Genomic DNA, 220 nt, shown 5'->3' with positions numbered 1-220 from the left:
TGGGATTGACATAGAGGGAGATATCCTCATCAAAGAGGAAAAGCCCATCACTAAGAAAAAGATGGAGCAAGCAAGAGAGCCAACTCATGGAGCTCAAGAGGCACATGAAGCTCATCACCATGAGATCCCGGAGATGCCACAAATGCACTTTCCTCCACAAAATTATTGGGAGCAAATCAACACCTCCCTAGAAGAATTGAGTTCCAATATGGGACAACTA

Source organism: Arachis ipaensis, chromosome B09 (genome assembly GCF_000816755.2).
Source record: "Arachis ipaensis cultivar K30076 chromosome B09, Araip1.1, whole genome shotgun sequence".
NCBI classification, from domain to species: domain Eukaryota; kingdom Viridiplantae; phylum Streptophyta; class Magnoliopsida; order Fabales; family Fabaceae; genus Arachis; species Arachis ipaensis.
The sequence above is the reverse complement of the archived record's forward strand: the minus strand, read 5'-3'. Positions refer to the sequence as shown.